The following is a 21,504-nucleotide window of genomic DNA, read 5'->3' as shown; positions in this document are numbered from 1 at the left end:
ACATAAATATAAGTACTTTTCAATCCTCATTACAGAGGATCAAAGCAACTGAAGGGCGTTTGAGTTCATGTGTATGACTGCTAAGGAGAATACTTGTGCTTACTTCCCAAAGCGGGCATCCCCTTTGGGGTGAGTTGATCCATCTCCAGATCCTTGCCATCTCACTGTCTGCATGAACACTTCCGTACTGGGCCCCACTCACAAGCCAGGAAAGAGTCCCTTTCCATGCACATTTTCTTTCTTGAGGTCACTAGAACATTATATTCCTAGCACTGAACAACTATATGTAGTTCTATATTTCCCCCAGGATGTCTTGAGCCTCTGGAACTGACAATTCATAAACCACTAGGAACTTGTCTATGCCTATCCTGATACATTGTGATGACCCTCACATTGTGGGATTTTTTTCCTTCTAGATTTCCTGAATGCTAGAAATTGAACTTGCATATATTCAGTGGGAATTGGGGTGGGAAGAGGAACACAACTATGAGCAGAAACAAGACAACTTGCAGTGTATTTGTGTCATTGTGTAGTTGTGACTGGCTCCCTCAGATGTCCCTGCAGTTCAGGAACATTTGCTGCCTTCATGTCCCTCTTACCTGTCCTGTCTTGCTGTTCCTTGTTCCTTCTCCCTTTTCTGTGCCCCCTCACCTTGTTCCACGTCTTTCTTCTCTGATTTGGAACGCTGCTCCCTGCTCCTACTTTTTGTTCCCTGCACCATCATGCTGTTCTCTGCTCTGTTTCTTCGGTCCTTGCTCCCTCACTCTGTGCTTTGCCCTTCTGTCTTTACCTTGTCACTCTTCTGGTCTGTGATCCCCTACTCTTATTATCTTTTCCAAATTGGGTTGGGAAAGGAATTGGGAGAAGAGGAATGATGATCTTAGCTTCATTTATCGCATTCTTCAAATAGACTTCCACAGTGGGAGGGTTAGATGCTTTCTGAGACACATAGTTGTGAATGGAACATCCCCAGCCTTGCATTCATCAAATGCAATAATTGAACAAAGTCAGCACCTGCCTACCTTATTGGAACTAACCAATATAAATGGAACCACAAATGCGCTCCATCTATGTCACTCAACAGGGGTCTAGCCCCATTCCCAAACCTACCATCCTCCCCAAGCCAAACTGCTTTCTTCAAATTTCTAACATCCTCAAATCTACCAATTAAACCAAACCCTTAAACACAAAGTCATCAGCCTCCATAAAATATGCAGTGTCTCCAATTCTAAAACATCCCCAAACACCATGCCTCCCCAAATATGATAACCTCTCCCAAACCACATCCTCACCATGCCTAACAATGTTCCCCAAACTCTCAAACTCTTCAAACCCAAGAAAATGTCCAAAACACTTAATCATCCCAAATACCCCAATATCCATGAACCTATCTACATCTCTAAAGTTGCCAACTTCTACAAATCTGCAACCTTCCAAAAAATGCAAACCTCTAAAACAAACACACAGAAACCTCAATCTCCCCAAACTCACCATTGTCCCATGACCATCAACCTCCTCAAGACCAACAATATCCCATGTCCATCAACTGCCCCAAATCCACCAATATCCCTTGGCCATTCATCCTCTCCAAACCTGCAGACTTCCTGAAGACACCACACTGCTCGAATTTACCCACTTGCTCAAACACATCAAACTCTCCAAACCTCTATCCTCCCCCAAGGCATTAATATTTCCAAACTTTCCAAGCTCCTCAAATCCCAGCTTCTCCATGATGCTCGAATCCCCATGTCTATTTAACTCCCCAAAGCCACCAATCTCATTAACTTGGAGTTTATCAAACCCTGATTCAATCCACCAGATTCCTCAGCCCACAAAATGGCTAATGTCTTTAAAATTCTCCAAATACTCTCTCATCCCCTAATCCCACGTCCTCCACAAAGCCAAAATCTTCAAGTCTATCAACATCTCCAAACCCACAATCACTCTCAATCTCCTGTCTTCCTCAAATAAACATATCCAAACTTCCCCAAAATATGAACTCTCCAACTTCTCAAAACCACTGACCTCTCCAAGCAAGCGACCCTCCCTAGCAGACAAAACTGCCCACACACTAGTCCCCACAATTCTACCAGATTACAGAGGTCACCAGCCTTTCCAAACCATCCCACCGCCCCAGGACTGTCAAGTAGTGTCAGTTTTTTGAGGTGCTCTCCATGGACTGTCTTTTGCTCTGGGTGCTCATAAGAGGGGCTGTGAACGTAAAAAACTTCACACAGATGTACACCCATCACATGTACAAATTTCTTTATGTAGTTTATACATCAATAAACTTTAAAAAGTTCCTGGACTTAAAAAAGCTGTCCAGAAACACCATTGGTACCTTCATTCAATTCTTCTTGTATACTCTTGACGTCTTCTTCATCCAAGAACACACCCATGTGTCTGTTCCTTCTTACCTGGAGGCACATTGTATCTCCTCACTGGGAGCAATAAAACTCTGGGATAAGACCACAGTGGGGCATGGCATGACCATTCCTTGATGTTCTTTCAAATGTAAAGATCTCTGTGGGTTTGGGTCCAGGAGGAGGACTTTGGACTTGTGCAGGGCCCAGTCCTAGGTTGAACCCTTTATCTCCACAGAGGGTACACACAAGCCTGGACAGTTGGGCCTGACAAGTGACAGCCGTCCAAGGGGTAAGGCCAGGCCAAGTGTCAGTGTCAGGATTGTGGTGATTTTTTTCCCAACATGCCTGTGGCATTCCTCTATCTGTCTGGCCAGGGAGTGGGGTGGGGAGATTGATCTCCTGTGTAGTGATAAGGGATGTGGAAGCTGCTAGTGTGTGGAAGATGGGTCAGAAGAAAGAAGAGGAGGCCTCCATCACATAGACAGTTTTAAAGCTAAATCTAAACTCCTCTCCCATAAGAGAGCCTGACCTGACCTAGGGCCAACCTACTGTCTGGCCATCCTGAGGTTAGGGTAGAGTGGGTGCATAGACACGATTTCTGCCCTGTGTGTAATCTCATGACTAGTCCTGGATAGGCACTGGGTTGGGGAGAGCCTGGGACAGACCATCCGTGGGATGTATGCCTAGCTCTGAGAGGAGGGCCTGGTCAGGACCATAATCTTTGCCCTGCGTGTGATCTCCAATGAGCACCAGCCAGTTCTCTCTTTCCTTTTTTTTTTTTTTTTTTTTTCCGCCTTAGGCTTAAATAAGGTAAAACCTCATTTATAAAGCTTTGCTATTTATTGCTGCAATTTGATTCTAATAAATATTAATGCTAGTAATTTTTGGTGTTCAGAATAATGGCTTCCTAAAAATGCCTGCATCCCAATCCCCTGGACCTCCGAATATACGACCTAACTTGGTGAATGGGACTTTGTAGATGTGCTTAGGTTAAGGGACTTGAGTTGAGGAGATTTGCCCTGGAATATCCGGTGGCTCCATGTTATGACATGAGTCCTTAAAAGTGGAGAACATTTCCCGCAAATCAAAACTACACTAAGATATCACCTTACACCTGTTAGATTGGCAAAAACATCCAAAACCAAGAGCGACACATGTTGGAGAGGTTGTGGAGAAAAAGGAACCCTCATACACTGTTGGTGGGAATGCAAACTGGTACAGCCACTATGGAAAACAGTATGGAGATTTCTCAAAAAGTTAAAAATAGAAATACCCTATGACCCAGCCATCCCATTACTGGGTATCTATCCTAAGAACCTGAAATCAGAAATCCCAAGAGTCCCTTGCACCCCTATGTTCATCGCAGCATTATTTACAATAGCCAAGACGTGGAACCAACCTACATGCCCAGAAACTGATGATTGGATAAAGAAGATATGGTTTATATACACAATGGAATACTACTCAGCCATAAAAAAAGACAAAATTGGCCCATTCACAGCAACGTGGATGGACCTCGAGGGTATTATGTTAAGCGAAATAAGCCAGTCAGAGAAAGACGAACTCTATATGACTCCACTCATAGGTGGAAGTTAGTATATGGACAAGGAGATCTGATCGGTGGTTACCAGGGAAAAGGGGGGGTGGGGGGAGGGCACAAAGGGGGAAGTGGTGTACCCACAACATGACTAACAAAAATGTACAACTGAAATCTCACAAGGTTGTAATCTATCATAACATTAATAAAAAAATATAAAAAAATAAAAAGTGGAGAACATTTCCCAAATTGAATCGTAAATAGTTAGGAAAATGAAGTAAGAGTCAGAGGGATTCTACGTTGTTGCTTTCGAATATGCACAGAGGAGGCCAAGAGCCAAGGAATGTTGGCAGCCTCTGAAATTTCCTAAAGCCAGGCACAGATACTTCTTCAGAGCCTCCAGAAGGGAAGGTAGCATTGTTGATACCTCAATTTTAGCCCAGTGAGACTTTTGCTGCGGTTCTGACATACGGAAATATAAGATAATAAATTTCCATTATTTCTGTGGCTAAGGTTGTGGTATTATGTTATATACATAATAAGAGAAAACTAATGAAGAAATGAATGAAAACAATAATAATGACAGCAGGCATTGAGGGATTACCATGTACCAGACACATCTTTGTGTCTTATGTGTGCTTTACATTATTTAACACTGTTTTCCCACCATCTTGGTAGACAAAATTGTTCTCACATTACATTAAAGAATCTGAAGGACAGAGAGTGTAAATGTCCTTTCCCGAGGAAACACAGCCAGGAAGGAGTATATCTTAGATTTGATTCTAGGATAGTTTGAGACCTGGCTCCATTCTTCTCAACACTTTTCCTCTCAGGGTGATTAAACAGAAACTGGTTACAAGTCTCTAGTATCTATATTTTGTCCATGTTATATTTCATATACTGCTGGTGTCAATATATCAATCAATATTGATGTCAGAAGATCGGGTGAAAAGATGCAGCTTCAGGAGTTTGACAAGAGGAAGACAATGCCATCGGTGCTTTCCCAGACTCATCTGCCCACAGCACAATGGCCTTGACTCTGCTGTGATTGAGAGAGCGAGGAGGGTCTCGGACATCCAACAAGTCCTGGTGAAATATCACGACTCTTTTCCCTCACCCCATCAAAGTTCTTCAGTTTCTTTTCTTTCACACACTTTCTCCTCAGATGATTAAAAGGCCTGAAGGACAGTATGATATCCTCAAATTAGCTAAGTCAGTGATTCTGTGTTCTAAAGCCAACAAGTTTAGCTTTCCAACAAAGATTTCCTCTCATAGGGCATGTTGACCCCTGCCATGTTTCCTGTTGTGTGAACTCTCAGAATGGACCCCTGCAGCTTAGGCCCCATGCATGCCCAAAGTCACACAGGAGGCCCCACTCCAAGAATTCCACCCACTGAGTTACTCTCTGGTGGTTCTATTTACATAAAACTAGCAGTTCTTGGCTCCTTTTGTACCTGCTTCAGGGGTTCTGAGCCTCTGGGACTGACCACCTATGACCTCCCAGCAGTGTGTGCTTGCCGGTGGACATCTGGACAAAGTGTACTGACTCTTTTGCTATTGAATCTGTTTCTGCCTGATGATTTGGATAGTAATAAATTACACTTGAGCAAGTGTGATATGATTTCTTGGGGAAAGGTCAACAAAGACCAGAAATAAGATTTTATTTTGAAAGAAACTATAGAGAAGAATGTAACTCCAGTTTAAGCAGCCTATCAGCAGTTCCTGCAGCGAGGCCCTGTGGTCCATTTTCACTTCTTATCATCTATTTCTTCTCCATTTCTTGCTCCCTTAACCTGAGCAATGCTCCTTCTCTTTGCTCTTGGCACATGCCCTGTGCTTTCATACCTGTCACATTTCTTTATTACAAATGGAGTAGGACTTAAGGAAGAAGGGATGGGGGTCAGCTTGCTGAGGTTTTTCCACTTCCCAGATTGTTATATGACATAAGTCAGTATCATAATACAATGGTGCTGTTGGCCCTCTATCCTCCCTGATGGCTTGCTGTGCTCACATACTTGTACGAGACCAGTATTTGCATCTCCTGGTGTCACGCTTCAGCATTTCCTCCAGTCCTCCCATGTCATGCCATCTTGTGCATGTCCAAAGATCTCAAGCCCACAAGCTCCCAAAGAACACTTACTCATGCAGCCCGTGAGCCTCCCCAGGCATTTCAAATATTATCTTTATAGGTGTTATTCGTGACTTTCTCTTCAGCTGAGGGCTGCAATGAATGAGAGGTGCATTTGTCAAAATGTGTAGATGTGCACGTAATTCTTTATCTAGATTATGCATCAATAAACTTAAGAAAATTCAAATATTAATAAACTACAAAGAATGTCAAAACCTCATCATGTTGACAGATTCTATTTTTACCTTCATTCAGTTCCTCTTCCCATCGCATTATTTTTATTTCTATAATTGCAATTAATATTGCTTTAAAAATTTAGATGTTCTTGTGAAGTAGGGTTAGACGATTCATACTTTGAAGGTTTTTTAAATGTCAGAATTTTATTTGTAAAGCAGTGTTAAATACTGCTGCATTTTTATTCCTAATAAATAGTACTGAAAGTAATATGTAGAAATAATAACAATAACTCCTAAAGATCTTCATTTCCTTTTCCCCAAAACCTGTGAATGTGTTATCTCACATGGTGGAAAGGACTTTGCGCATGTGATTAAGTCTGAAGATCGTCAGAAGGAAAATTTTTTCTGGGTTATCCAGGTTGGTCCAATCCTAAAATACAAGTCCTAAGACCAGAGAACCTTTCCTGGCTGTACTCAGAATTAATTTTAACAATGGAAGGAGGACATCAGAGTGATGATATGTTATTTGCTTTGAAGATGGAAGAAGGTGTCCAAGAGCCAAGGAATGACAGTGTCCTATAGAATCTTCAAAAATAAGGAAATAGATTCTCCCTTAGGACCTCCAGGGGGAAAGCGGTGATGTTGGCACCTTGATTTTAGCCTAATTAGACCCATTTGGGACTTCTGAGTTACATAACTGTAATGTAAATAGATTTGTGTCACTTTAAGCTGCTATGATTGTGATGCCCTCTTACAGCAGTAAGAGGAGTGAATACGTAACGATTTTGGAGATTTATGAAAACAAAACATGAGCGATATGTATTGAGTCATTAGTGTGTGCCACGTACTTCTCCAAGTGCTTAAATTTTAATACTGTATTTTGAGGAACAGAGATGATAAATATCCTGATCTTGGATGCCACGGTGTGGGAGGAACGTATCTCCGACTTGATCCTAGGGTAGTTTGAGGCTGACTTCATTCATTTCAACATTGTTCTTCTCAGGGTGATTAAAGAAGAACTTCTGGGGAATCTTGAATACGTGTTTCCATGTTCTATCAATATTATATTGATACTTTGATGGTGGCAATGTCAGCAGGCTCACATGAAGCAGATCAGGTCATAAGGTCTGAGGCTGGTGAGCATGGACATAGAATGCTTATAGAAGATTCATTAATCTTCAACTTGCATCTGATTTTCCTACAAATCAGGCTAAGAATATCAATAAAATTAAATGGGAAAAAAGCTTAGAAAAAACATAATTCCTCGTCCTGAGTAAGTGAATCATGGCTGCCTCTGTTCTATAGCTTGATTCCTGCTCCCAACTTGTCCTACCTGCCTCAAGTTTTCTGCCTGAAGGAAGACACAAAATATCTACAGTTGTGGTATATTGATCCATGGTGTGGCTAGGGTTTACTGTGATCACTAAAAGGGTCAAGTTTCCTTCCTTTCCTTTGTGTGTGGCTAACACAGGATTTGACATTTTCCTGTTTATCAAAGGGTCCTACTTGGTTTTCCAGGGCATGGTGTGGGAACTCCCATGCCAATAATGGTGCCCACCATTCATGGAAGGAAAGAGGAATGATGATCTAAGAGTTCCCTTTGGAAGTAAAAGTGCATGTAGCTAAGAAAAGAGGATGATCTGAAAGTCTGATTAAGAAACTCTTAAAGCCCCAGCTACTTCCATCTGTTTCCTCTTCCTCACTTTGCTATATGGCCAAAGCTTGATCTGCAGAAGGATTTAGAGTGAGAGGTGTGGCTCATAGGCCCATGAATGTCCAGGCCACACCCTCCTGAGGATGATTATCCACTCTTGAGCTTTGGCTCTCTGCAGAAGCTTCCAGACTGGCAAAGGTAGGTAGGAACTCAGTGTGAGTTCTACCATTAGTCTCTGGGGAAACACTCCATTTCCCCCAGGGCCACAGAAATTGAGGCTGGTACATGTTTTGACAAAATTCGCCCTATCTTAGACATTAGTGGGTGGAATGGAGTAAGTTTTGCTGTGAGAGAGTTGTAATTTACCTCTCCTTCATGCCTTTTAGGTCTCCACCATGGAACGCACCCTCCTGCTGACCTCTGCTGTGGTGATGTCCCTGTTTGTCACCCCTGCTGTACAGGATTGTAATTGCTTCCAGGATCACCTTCAAACTATTTACTGCAACTCAGACGTTGGTATGCCTGGATGGACCCAAGAAGAGCCACCACCATGGGTCCCATGGGGATTCTCACCCGAGGTTACTGGAGGGCAAAAAATCTCCTCCTCTAAAAGGTGGCTAGACAGGGAAACTCATTGGTTTCCATAAACTCTGTCCCTTGGAGGCTTGGATATCGGTGAATGAAGAGAAACTTGATTGCCTAAACATGAGGAGGGGCAGAGTTTTTCCTGAATATTTTTTTCTTACCCACAGTCTTTGTTGGTAAATACCTGAGAATCCTCGATCTTAGCACATCCAAGCTGCTTTATGATATCACCATTGTCCAGGTAAATCCAGCATCTCCTCCCCAGATTCATCTTCCCACAGACACACAAGACCCTGGACCTTGCTGCAGCGGGAGGAGTGAGGAGGTCTCAGAAGTGCAATGGGTCCTGGTGATGTAGCAAGACCACAGTCCACCACCCCATCAGAGCTCCTCCTTTCCAAATGACTTTCCTGCTTTCTTCTCACAGATGATCAAGGGCCCTGCACCCTTGCAATTTTTTGAATATGCATCAATTTTTGCCTGTAGTCATGTCCATTCGAAGATGTTATATTCTAACGACGAGTATCTCATATGGGGTGAGTTGACCTAACCCAAGCCCCGTGTCCACTTAGCCCCTGCATGGACTCCTTGACATGAGACACATTCGTGAAGATGATGACACAGTAACTCCTGCCCCAAAGCCTCTCCCCATGGAATTTTCCACAGGATACTCTGTCCTCTGACTTGGCTGAATCTATACCTGCCTGGGGGTGTCGCGAGACTCTGAGTCTGAAACCTATGGACCAAAGCATATCCCTGTCTGTGGACATCTGGACGTATTGTGTTGATCTTTTTGTTATAGTATCTCTTCTTTTCAGGTCCTCTGATTAATAAAAATCAACTAAATGTGACAGAGTGTGATATCATGCCTTGGGAGAACATCAGTGAACACCAGAAACAAGGTCTCTTCACATACTATAAGGCAGGATGTAACTGCACTGTGAGTAGTCCTCTCAGCTGTTCCCACAGCTGAGGATTTGTTGGTTATTTCTCTTTTCCTACTGTCTGCTTCACGTCTTTGCCTCTTGCTCCCCCAACCTGAAACTTCCTCTTCTCTATTTAGATCAGCTCTCTGTTCTCTGGCACCTCCCACGCTTCTTTCTAATGGGATGGAACTGAGAACCGGGAGGAAAAGTGATGAGCTTTGCTACGATTTCTCCACTCTCCAGATACTGCCCAAGAAAGAAAGAGCTTCAATTGGTGAACCAGTCCGGGCATGCCTTTGGGACAACTCCTACCTCAACCCCATGGAGTACTCACACTTTTACAATACCGGTGCCTGCATCCCTGTGTCTCCTTTGGTTTGCCAATGGAAAAATATAAGTGAGCCCAACTAACATCTCTCTTTATTTCTCCCGTGTCTTGTCATCTCATGCATTTCCAAATATCTGCCCAAAGACCAGGAGACTCATGAAGAACACCATTCTCGTAAAGCTCACAAAACACTCCAAGCGTTTTAGTTATCATCTTTTTAGGATGTTCTTCAAAGGCTGTTTCGTCATCAGAGTGCTGCAATGAGGGGTGTGTAACCTTTGTCCAGATCCATAGACATGGGCATTTATGATGTGCACATATTTTATGTAGTTTCTGCATCAAATATCAATAAACTCCAAAGAAATGGCTGCATCCTTATCCTGTTTACAGATCTTTTCGGCACCTATAATTCTTCTTCTCTCCTCCCTGGGCTCTTCTTCATTGAGGAATAACTTCCATAACCATGCTCCTTGTTACCCTGAAGCATGCTGTCTCTCATTCTGCTTCTCCCTTAACGGCATAAGACATGGGGACTAAAGAAGGTGCTAGATACAGAGATCTCTGAGAACTGACTAGACAGGTCACATTATAAAACTTCCTTAAAGATCTTTGGGATGTAAAAATACCTATGGGTTGGGGTCCAGGGAGAGGACTGAATGTGTGCAAGGCAGAGTCTTAGGTTGGCCCTGTACCTCCCCAGAAAATACATACAAGCCTGAACAATTGGTCCTGGGCAGTCTGAGGACCAGAGCCAGGCCTAGTGTGCCCTCCACAGGTCTGTGATATCCCTCGTTGTGTCTGGCCCTGAGATCGGAACTGGAGGATTGGCTTCCTATGTAGTGGTCAGAGGATAAGGATGCTGTTAGTGCAGGACAAATGGGTCGTGAGAAAGCAAATGAGGCCTCTATCACATAGACATATTTAAGGTTGAGTCCAAGTTCTTCTCTCATAATAGCATGGAAACTGACCCAGGGTGAAGCTACTGTAGGGACAGCGCTAGGTGTAAGATAGAGTAGGTACATGTTCACAATCACCCACCTGTGTATAATCTCATGACTAGTCCTGGATATGCACTGAGTAGGGGAGCAGGGGGCAGACCATCCCTGGAACGTCTGTCCAGTCCAGAGGGGATGGCCCAGTTGAGACCACAGGCTTTATCCTCCGTGTGACCTTCAGAGAGTTCCTGCCTGTCTATTGGCTTGTACCTGGTGAAAGCCATCATTGTCACCACAGCCCCTTCTCTATTCCTTACTGTAAAATGGAGGTGCTCTTCTTCCATTATTCATTTGCATTATGATACCATGTAGCAATAATTAGTGCCACACTAGAAAGTCCTGTTACGCTCTGTCATCACGTGGATGTAGGGATAAATATGATGCTTTATTGACATTATTGTCTTTTCAATTTTTATAATTCTAATTAATACTATTTAAATGTGCAGATGTTCTTGTAGAGTAGGGTAAGAAAATCCTTACAGCACATGAGGTTTTATGAGTTTTAAATTAGTTAGAACCCTCGTTGTAGAGCAGTGCTAATTACTGCTATAATTTTATTCCTCATAAGTAATAGCGACAGTAATGTGAGGGAAGCAGAATAATGGCCCTTGAAGATGTCCAAATCTTATTTCCTAGAACCTGTGAATGTTACCTCATGAGGCAGGACAGCCTTTGCAGATATAAGTAAGCTTAAGGATATTAAGAATGGGAGATTTTTCTGGACAACCTGCATTGGTGCCATCTCGAGGGATCCTACAAGGGATGGTGTAACTGAGCTGTAAGGAGCCCCCTCAGCTGTTCCTGAACTCCAGGGCCTGTTGCTTATTTTTTTCTTCTCATTGTCTGTGTTCTCTACCTGTTTTTTTGCTCCCTAAATCTGAAACTGATCCTTTTATAGACTACTTGGATCTGCTTTCTGATCTCTAGCACCTGCCACACTTCTGTTTTCTAAATGGGTTGGCACCCAGGACTGGGAAGACTGGTGAGCTCCACTAGGCATGGCTTCTCCACTCCCTAGGCAAAGCATAACTCTTCCATGATTCCTGGCTAAGACATAATTCAATTCTGCCTGGCTTGACACATACAGTCCTCATACATGTGGAGACCAGCACCACCATGTCCCCTGGTTTCTGCAAATGGGTAATATAAATAAGGCTATCTAGAATATCCCTCCATTTCTTGTGGGACAAGCCTTCCAATGAAGATTCAAAAGACCCACCCAAAGACCACAAAACTCCCAAAGAACTCGTCACTCAAGAAGCTCATAACCGCCTCCAAACATTTCAAATTTCGTCATTCTTGGAGTGCTGTACAAAGACTATATCTTGATCTGGGTGCTGCGAAAGAAGTGTGTATCCTTTGTCAAAATGTGTAGACGTGCATTTCGAATGTGAACAGATTTCTTTATTTCTATTATGCATCAATAGATTTCTAAAAAATCAAGCATCAATAAACTACAAAAAATGAGAGAAAACTCACCCTTGTAAGATCCTATCTGCTCCTTCATTCAAAGCCTGTTTTATGCCGTCATACTCTCCTTCATCCAGTAATTCCATCCTTAACCGTGTTCCTTCTTAACTTGAAGCAGGGTCGCTCTCACCCACTGAGGGCATAAATCCTGGGCCTAAAGAAGGTGTTGGATCCAGAGATCTCTTGGATTCTACCAGACAATACATGTCATGAAACTTCCATAAGGGTATTTGGGATGTAGAAAGGACAGTGGTGGTGTCAAGGAAGGGGCCTTTGGATGTGTGGAGGGACAGAGTTCTAGGCGGGCCCTCTATGATCCCAGGGGATACATACAGGCCTGGACAGTGGGCCTGAGAAGTGAATGCAGCCTGAGGGGCAAGGTCAGGCCAAATGTGTGTATGTGTTTCAAGGGTATGGTAGTTTTTCCTCAACATGCCTGTGACATCCTTCCATGTGACTGGCCCTGGGAGAGGAGTGAGGAGATCAAGCTCCTGTGTAGGGATAAGGGATGTGAAGGCTGCCAGTGAAGGGCAGATGGGTCAAAAGAAAACAGAGGAGGCCCCCATCACTTGGACAATCTTAAATCTAAATTCAGACTCTGCTCTGACCCAGGGTGAGGCTGCTGTATGGCCACCCTGGGGTTAGGGTGGAATGAGGTACATAGACACAATCACTGCCCTGTGTGTAATCTCATGACTAGTCTTGGAGAGGCACTGGGTAGGGGAGAACCTGGGGCAGACCATCCGTGGAGTGTCTGCCCAGCCCTGAGAGGAGGGCCTGGGTGGGACCACAGGCTTTGCCCTGTGTCACCTCCACAGATCACCTTCCAGTGCATGGGTTTGTGCCTGGTGAAAGACATCACTGTCAGGACAGCACCTTTTTGGTTTCCTCATGTGAAATGGTGCCCTTCTCATTGTTCATTTGCATTATGCTGCCTTTGTAGCAGTAGTTAGTATCACTTTTTGACAATCTTGTTGTGCTCTGCCATCAACTGTGAAGTAAGCAGAAATGTGATGCCTCATTGACATTATAATTATTTTTTACCAACATAATTGCAATTAGTACTGCTATAAACAGGAAGATGTTTTATAAAATAGAGTTAGATAATCCATATTTTAAAGTATTTTTTGAGAGACCTAAAAGGGGTGTAACCTCATTTATAGCATAATATTAATTATTGTTACCATATAATAACTACAGTATTTATTTTAAGTAAATTAACAAAAGTAATACTAGAGTCACATTTATTATGTGCTGGACACTGCTCCATGCCCTTCATATTTTTAATAGTTTAATTATTTAGTAATTATGTAATTACTCATAACTATTTTGGAAGTAAAAATTATTCCCATTTTAAATGCAGAACCATAAGGAACACAGGTGATACGCTAGATTTGATCCTAGTTTGAGGTTGGCTTCCATTCTTTTTGATACTGTTTCTTACAGAAACTTGTTACAAGTTTCTAGTATCTATGATTCATCCATATCACATTGATACAATGTTGGTGATGAAGCCAGCAAGGTCAGCTGAGAAGACGCACTTTCATAAGTTCAACTTGAGCAAGGTAAATCCTTTAAGGCTTCCCCAAACTCGTATCCCCAAGACACCCCCCACCTTGACTCTGCTGTGGCTGAGGGTGCGTGGAGGGTCTCAGGTCTCCAGCAGGTCCTGTTGAAATAACAAGACTCTGGCCTCTCACCCCACAGAAGCTCTTCAGGCCAGCTTCATGAATTCCTTTTCTCCTCATAGAGGATCAAAAGCTTTGAAAGAACATTTGCTATCTTCTAATTAGCTACATCAGTGATTCTGTGTGAGAACACCAATGAGGCAGAATACCCCGGCAAAGATTTCCTCACATGGGATATTGACCCATACCAATACCCTTGCCCTGCAGGAATCCCTCTACATGGCTTCCATTCACAGATCTGGTAACACAGAATCCTTCACATCAGGCGCTCTGCTCTGAGTTGTCCTCAGGACATTGTGCTGGCAGAATGTGCAGTCTTTATGGATTCTTTATCTGCCTCAGGGTGTGCTGAGCCTCTGAAACTGCCCACTGTAAACCATGTGTGTCCTTTTGTGGGTCTATCCAGGCACGTTGTGCTGGCTCTAATGGCGTACCATGTGTTCCCTCAAAGTTATCTGCATAACAAGGAACTATATTTTAATATGTGCCATATGGATTCCTAGGAGGTGCTCCTTTTTGAGCAAAACCAATGCTTCCTGGTGGGGTAAAGGTAGGAGGGAACTGTGCCTTAAGCATCCCCCAAAGCTGTTCCTGCAGCTCTCAGACTGTCACTTATGTTCTGTCCACATTCCCTGCTGCTTTTCCATCTTCCCGTTCCCTGCTTTCTCTTCATCTCCCTGCATTCTCTCACTGGCCCTGCACTCTCTCCTCTTACCCAGTGCCACTCATCATCCCAATCTCTTTGACCATGTTTCCTGATCTCTCTCTCTGCTTTCTGATCCCATTGCAATCTGTGCATCTGTTGTCTGTTCTTTCTCCCTGTTCCTCTCCACCTTACTCTCAACCTGTCACCATCTCCCTGCTCTGTGGCTTCACGGTGGCTTCATTTCATCTTCTCAATACCTGATTCACTTCTCTTCTCTAATTAGAGGAGACTACAGTAACGGAGAGCAAAGGAGAACTGATTTTGCTGTACTTTGAGTTCTGTGGATAGATTTCAAAACTCATATGGGTTGCTGCTTTCCTGAATTCCTGCCCTGTCTATGGGCTCTGTCTGCTAGAAAACATTGAGTTAATTCATTTGTCCATGATCAGTTCCTGCCCACCCTCTCTACCTGGTCACTGTGGATGGGACTACGTAAATAAGAGCCTCATGCATTTCACTCCGCCTCACTCAACTGGTGAGTTGTCTTAATCCCTAGGCTTAAAAACACTCCCTGAGCCCATCAACATTCCTAAACACCTTAAGACTCCAGGATGCACCAATCTTCCCAAACACACCATTCTCACAAATCCCATCAGCCTCCTCCAAACCCTGAAAGCTCACCAAGCATAGGAATCCTTATCTGTGCTTGGGCACTTGTTTTGTTCTGTTTCTTCATCTGAGTGCTGCAGGTGCATGGGTGTGCAGACTTTGTTACAATTCATGGAGCTGTATGCCTATGATATCCACACATTTCCTCATATAGTTTAGGCATCAACATAATATAATAAACAAATACCCAGGTTGACAAACCTCCTCTCTGCTTCTTCATCCCATTTTACTTTGCCACTTTGAGTTCTCCGTCATCTGCAAGTCACATTCCTGACCCTGTTTTTTCCTTAATCTCAAGTACAGTCTACGACCTTATCCCGCTGAAAGTATAAAATCTGGAGTTAGAAAAGGTGCCAGATCCAGACTGCTCTGGGGTGAGGAAACTTGTTACATCTTGTGAACCTCCCTGAAAGATTGCGGAACCCAGGAGTCACCTGGATGGGGGAGACAGGGAGGATACTGGCCTCTTTGGAGGGTTGAGTGCTTATCTGACCCCTAAACCCTACAAGGTCTTGGCCAAGCACAGGAGATGGACTTGAGACGGAAGTGTAGTGTAAGGAGTAGGGCTGTGCCTCATAGATGTCATCGGCAGCTTGACTCTTTTTCTCTGATGAGCCTATGAGGCTGGCTCCCACTCCAAGGCAGGGTAGGGCTATGGATCATGAGGTAATGGACAGGCCTGTGGAAAAGGGCACAATGCATGGGGAAAGTTTCCTGTGACATCCTCTTATCTAGAATCTGATTATTCCCTGAATCTCAATGACCCAACATATCTCTTCTTGGTCTCTTGCTCTCAGAGGGATTTTGGAGAACTACACAGCTCAAGACAGGGAGCACTTACATTGGGAGTTCACGAGTCATCGTGGCAGACTAGATGAGCCAAACAAGACCAAGACTGTCAAACCGTATCTCCTCCAAAACACCATGGGGACTTGGAGAGGACCAGGGGTGCAGTTTATCAAGTGAATTTATTTCTGATGTGCGTGGTCTCCTGCCATGGACAGAGAAGGTCATGGGAAATGGTTATGGCCTGAGTTCACAGTCCAAAAGGAGGTTCTGGGCCATTGATGTCTGACCAGCCTATGACCTCTAACCCAATGCCTGCTTAGCCCTGGGCCTTCCCAGAGCTGGGAAGAATCTAGGGGTCTGGCTTTAGATGGGTGTGTCCAGAATATATGAAGGCATGGTGACTGCTTCCTGACCTGTAATTGTCCACTCATTAAGTCCTTGATTCAATCTACACATTTCCTTGCTTGACTTGTGCTCTTCTGTGACCCCTGCACACTGGCTCTCCAGTGGTCAAGGAGACCTGAGACTTTTTAGGGAGTCAACAAGCTGTAGTGCAGGCCAGATGAGCTAGTTAAGGCCTCAAAGACTTAGATAAGAGGAAGCTTGCTTCTCTTCCCCATCCCATGACGAGGCATGGACTGGCCTTGGTAATGGCTTGGGCATAGCCACCCCAGTAGTTTGGAGTAGGAGCCGTGAGCATTGATCATTGACCTGTGTGTGACCCTCCAGTGAGGGCCTGACAGGTCTTGGACATTCTTAAGATAGAGGTGAAACCATTAACGTTGCACGTGATTGGCCTAGCCCAGGACCTGGTTGGTTCATAACTGGCCTTAGATCTTTGTGTGACCTCCCACAGAGGTCTACTCAAGGCCTTCCCAGGACCTGCTGTGTGGTTACATAAATAGTTGAGATCTCTGTTCTCTTCCATCAAATGGAATGATTCTGATAATTCAGTAGTTTGCATAAGAGACTACACCAGAGGAGCTTCATCCATTCCTGGCCTTGACCTAGATGATGAGATTCTGGATTTTTGAGCTAATCTTTCAATGGAATGAGAATTTGGGGGACCATGGGAAGGGCTGAGAGTATTTTGCCTGTGGAGGTGTGGTGATTTGGGGTGCTGGAAGGTGAACTGTATCAAACAGCCTTTAAGATATCCTCCAATTATTCCTGCCTCTTGGTATTCATACTTTGTGTAAACCCTTCCATTTAAGTATGTACTGGATTTAATGACTCAGTTCTGAGGCGTAAAATATGGTAGAATGATGGGATGTCTTTTGTTCGGTTATAAAGACTGCATCTTCTTTCTTGGACAAACTCTTTTGATTTCCTTTCTCTCTCTTGCTCTAGGAGAAGCCAGCTGCCATGTCATGAGGTAGATGAAGAGGGTCTCAAGGCGAAAAACTGAGGTCTATCAAGAGCCAAGTAAGTTAGCTAGGGGGCAGATCCTTCTACAGTTGAGTCTTGAGATGACTGTAGTCCTGGTTTTCACCTTGATTGCAGCCTCACAGAACACCCTAAGCCATAATCACCAAAGCTAAGAAAGAGAATTTTGAAACATACTTATCTCAATTTGAAAATTTATGCTCTTTGAAAGGCACTGTTAAAAGAATGAAAGATGAGCCACAGTTTGGGGAAAAAAATTACATATCTAATAAGGGACTTTATCCTGAAAATATAAAGACCTCTCAAATCTCAACAAGAGAATGAATAACCAAATACAAAATTGGTGAAAACTGAACAACTACTATATCAAGGAACTTATATGGTAAATGAGTATATAAAAGATGCTCAACTAGTTAGTCATTGGCAAAATGCAAATTAAAACCACAAAACGATACCACTGCATACCAATTAGAATGTATAAAATTAAAAAGTAACGAAACTTTTGGGCCAGGCCTAGTGACCTAGTGGTTAAGTCTGGCATGCTCAGCTTTGGAGGCCCAGGTTCAGTTCCCGGGTGTGGACATACACCACTTGTCTGTCAGCAGCCATCTGGTGGCGATTCACACACAAAAAGAGGAAGATTGGCAGTGGACATTAGCTCAGGGCAAATCTTCCTCAGCAAAACAAACAAAGAAACAAACAAAAAACAGCTCTGGCTGATGGGGTTGGGTGAGTTCCTGGAGCCCAACAAATTCTCATGAGATATCAAGACTCTAGACTCCCATAAACAGCTTTGCATTAATTACGGATTGCTGCTGTAGCAATTGACCACAAACTTAGTGGCTTAAAACAATACAAATTTATTTTCTTACAGTCCTATAGGTTAGGAATCCAACATGGGTCTCACCAGGCTAAAACTCGAGGTGTCAGTGAGTCTGTTCTTTTCTGGAGGTTCTAGGGCAGAATCTGTTTCCTCACCTTTTCTAGCTGCTACCAACTTCCTGCATTCTGTGGGTCACGGTCTTCTTCCTCCGCTTCCAAAGTTGGCAGTGTTGCATCTCTCTGACCGTTCTTCTGTAGCCACATTTACTTTTCTGACTGAGGACCAGGAAAGGTTCTCTACTTTCCAAGATTCACAAGATTAAACTGGACCCACTCAGATAATCCAGAACAATCTCCCCAAATCAATGTCCTTAAATTGAATCACACCTGCAAAGTCCCTTTTGGTATGTAAGGTAACATAGTCACAGGTTCTTGGGATCAGGATGTGGACATCTTTGGGGGGGAGGGGCATTATTCTGCCTTCCTGCTATGGACCAAATTATGTCCCCTCCACCCCAAATTCAGATGTTGAAGCCATAACCCCCAATGTGACAGTATTTGGAAATGGGACATTTGGGAGATAATTAGGTTTAGAGGGTCAGAAACAGACTCTACAGAGTTAGTCCAGGCAAGTCACTAAACAAACAAAGAAATAAAATCCAGCAACCACAACCACCTACCAAGAAGGAGCAGAATTCAAAGCTGGTACTATCTAAAGTACCAATTTTTCAATAATGCATGCAAAGAAAAAGGAAGGTATGCCTTATGTGCAGGAAAAAATTCTCAATAGAATTGCTCTCTGAGGAGGCTGAGATATTGGACTTAGCAGAAAAGGACTTCAAAACAGGAGTTATAAACATGCTTTAAAAACTAATGGAAACAATATTTAAAGAATTAAAGAAAATACAATTCCATAACTCATATAATAGATAAGAAAAATAAATAGAAATTATAAATATGAACCAATAGGAATATCAAGAGTTAAAAAAATTACAATAACTGATATGGGTAATTCATTAGAGGTATTCAACAGCAGATTTGAGCCAGCAGAAGGAAGAATCTGCAAAACTGAAGACAGATCAATAGAGATTGTCCAATTGAGGAACAGAAAGATAAAAGAATGCAGAGAAATGAACAAATCCTAAAAGACCTTTGGGAGACCATTAAACATATTATATTAAACATACAATGCTTGTCCCAGAAAGAGAAGGGAGAGAGAAAGAGGCAGAAAAATTTAATGGATGTGAGCTCCTCAAATTTGAGAAAAAGTATTAATATGTGTATTTAAGAAGGTCAACAAATTTCAAATAGCTTAAACGCAAAGATATCTACATCTAGATCCTGTGGACATCCAGCCTAGGCCACTGTTCTGAAGTGCCTCCCTTTGGCAATCATGGCTGAGACACTCCACAAAGTTTCTGCTGGGCTCTCAAGCTCCTTGGGGGATAAGTAGTCAACTGCATTTTATTGTCATCTTTTGGGCATATCCATTAGGGAAATACAGGTTGATGATGGGTTCACAAATCAATTGGAATCATTCTTCTTAGTCACCTTTACACCGGGTACCAACTCTACCCACCCTTGGATTCCTTTAATTTTGTTTATTCTTTTTAGGGCTTCTTACAATTTTGTTTTTATGTTGTAACTTTTTTAATGAACTTTTAATTTTGGAATAATTTCAGATTCATAGAAAAGTTGGAAATTTAGGATGGAGTTTCTGTATATCTTTCACCCAGTTTCTCCAAGGTTAACATCTTCCATAACCATGGTATATTTGTCAAAACTATGAAATTAGTATTGATACCATACTAAGAGCTAAACTATAAACATTTTTTTAAAGTTCTAGTTCTTTTTTTTATTGTGGTAACATTGGTTTATAAAACTATATGAATTTTGGGTGTACATCATTATATTTTGATTTCTGTGTAGATCATATCATGTTCACCATCCAAAGACTAGTTACAATCCATCACCATACACATGTGCCTACTCACCCCTTTCAACCTCCTCCCTCCCTGCTACCCACCTGGTAACCACTAATCTCTGCCTCTATGTGTTTGTTTGTTGTTGTTTTTATTTTCTATTTATAAGTGAGATCATATGTATTTGCCTTTCTCCCTCTGACTTTTATTTCGCTTAGCATAATACCCTCAAGGTCCATCCATATTGTCGCAAATGGCCGGATTTCATCCTTTTTCTGTTTGAGTAGTATTCCATTGTGTACATATACCACATCTTCTTTATCCATTTGTCCCTTGATGGGCACCTAGGTTGCTTCCAAGTCTTGGCTATTGTGAATAATGCTGCAGTGAACATAGGGGTACATATATCTTTACACATTTGTGTTTTGATGTTCTTTGGATAAAGACCCAGCAGCAGAACAGCTGCATTGTATGGTAGTAAACTACAAACTTTATTCATGTCAGATAATTCTTGCCCCCAAATCTTTTTTTACTTCCCTGACCAAAGCCAGGATAACAGATTACCCATGTGCCATTAGTCTTCTATATTATGTGGCAGATTTCAATCTTTCCTAGTTTTTCATGATCTTGAGAGTTTTGAAGAGTACTAGTCAGGTATTTTGTAGAATGCCCCTGATTGTTGGTTTTTCTGATGTTTTCTATTGGTTAGATTTGGATTACAGGTTTTTGAGAAGAATACCACTGAAGGGTATTCTCTTTCTCATTGCATCATATCAGGTGATGTGTGATATCATATGAATTATCACCTGATGATATTCACTTTGATCACTTGGTTAAGAAGATGTCTGCTAGGTTTCTCTGCCATGCAGTCACTGTTTTTACCTTTCCATACTTTTCATGCTTTTATTTGGAAGTGGGTAAATCACTAATTTCAGCCTACACCCAAAGAAGAGGAAGTGAAGTCCTGGGTGGATATCTATGTATGTTATTTGGAATTCTTTTATAGGAAAGATTTGCCTCTTCTTCTCATTTATTTCTTTATTCAGTCTTTTATCTACATCCATATGATTATAGATATTTATTTTATTCTTTTGGGGTATAATCCTATACGATCACGTATTTTGGGAAATTATTCCAGTTTTAGCCCTTGTGAGCTCTTTTAGATCAACTCCTGTGTCTTTTTGGTATATCTGTAACTTTTATTTATTTATTTAAAAGTTGTCCATCCTTATAGACTATGTTTACGGGGCGGGGGGATGGGGGATGGAAAGAGGTTGGTTAAAGAGTACAAACTGTCTGTTATAAGATCAATAAGCTCTAGGGATCGAATGTATAGTTAACAATATAGTTAACAATACCGTACACTTGAAATTTGTTAAGAGAGTAGATATTAAGTGTTTTCACCATACCAAAAAAA

This window comes from Equus asinus, chromosome 28, assembly GCF_041296235.1.
Source record: "Equus asinus isolate D_3611 breed Donkey chromosome 28, EquAss-T2T_v2, whole genome shotgun sequence".
Lineage (NCBI taxonomy): Eukaryota > Metazoa > Chordata > Mammalia > Perissodactyla > Equidae > Equus > Equus asinus.
The sequence above is the reverse complement of the archived record's forward strand: the minus strand, read 5'-3'. Positions refer to the sequence as shown.